This window comes from Mizuhopecten yessoensis, unplaced genomic scaffold, assembly GCF_002113885.1.
Source record: "Mizuhopecten yessoensis strain PY_sf001 unplaced genomic scaffold, ASM211388v2 scaffold41, whole genome shotgun sequence".
NCBI classification, from domain to species: domain Eukaryota; kingdom Metazoa; phylum Mollusca; class Bivalvia; order Pectinida; family Pectinidae; genus Mizuhopecten; species Mizuhopecten yessoensis.
Window position 1 is genome coordinate 22,687 of NW_018403348.1, and position 1,437 is coordinate 24,123.

Here is a 1,437-nt window from a genome sequence, read left to right on the forward strand (position 1 = left end):
ATAGCATCGACACTGTGGACTCAGTATTGTGTGGCAGGAATGTACACCATAGCATCGACACTGTGAACTCAGTATTGTGTGGCAGGAATGTACACCATAGCATCGACACTGTGAACTCAGTATAGTGTGGCAGGAATGTACACCATATAGCATCGACACTGTGGACTCAGTATAGTGTGGCAGAAATGTACACCATAGCATTGACACTGTGAACGCAATCAAAGAGAAACTACACGTACGTCATTATGACAACTGTATGTGTTGTTATTATTATTACTACTATATATCAGAACGGAGACTGATAAAGCAGCGTGAAGAGTTATTGGCCTTGTTAAACTAGTGATGACTCACTGCAATGTTTTATTGGTCATGTATGTAAAAGGCAATCGATAAGTCAGGAATACAATTAATATCAGTCAGAATAATTGTATATAAGAAACACTGCTTTATGGGTTTTTTTTGTATATAATATCAATTTAATTATTAAATTCAAGTTTAAAGAAAGCAAGTTTTACCTGTAAGCTTAAACAGCTTGATAGGTTGAGATGCTGTGTTGTGTACTTTTATTAGATTCAATGTAAAGAGAGAATAGTTAGACTTGTAGTTACTTATTAGTTAGAACATTAGATGTTATTAGTGTACAGTTTGCTTGTAATTGATTGGATCATAACCATGATGCATGTNGGGGGGCAGCTTTTAGTTTCAGAGGTAGGGTCAATTAGGTAACGTGTGCAATAAAGTGATGAGGCCAGAATATTCATTAGTAGTCACGTGACTAATTGACAAATGATTATTTAGTATAGCGACGCTTGGCCAGTTGTTGGAAAAAGTTTGGAGGGAAGGCAGAGATTTTATCACTGGTCGAATTAAGTCAACCCACCCACCTCCCTGATACAAGCAATTTTACTTAACTTGTATGTGTGCATGCATTTCAGTATTAAAGAGGTGATCATTCCTTAATTATATTGATAAGGACAACTGTGATGTTTTGCACTTTATTTTAATTTGGTTGTTTTAACCATGATAACATATGGATCTAAGGGTTGAAGTGTATGTATGTGCAGCAGACAGCTGGGCATTATAGTCCAGCACCTGATTTGTTACATGCTCATAAGCCCAGCTTATTTCATTGTAAGGTTATCTAACAATACTATATATATATAGTTGTCTTTAAAACACCTACCATATGGTAGGTTGCATTGTTATGCATGTTTGTTATATATATTATATAGTGCCATATAACTTGCATTACTTCATTGACAATGGGTAACCTGTATGACTGATTAAGAACTAGATAAATAGTAGGCCAATAAATTCATCAAGGCGGCCAATAAATTCAACAAACTGAATTCTACCCACGATTCAGACAAATTAGTATATCTCTGTACTCAGACTATAGGTTGTTTTTACCGGGCTCCCCCTAATTACAACCTTGGA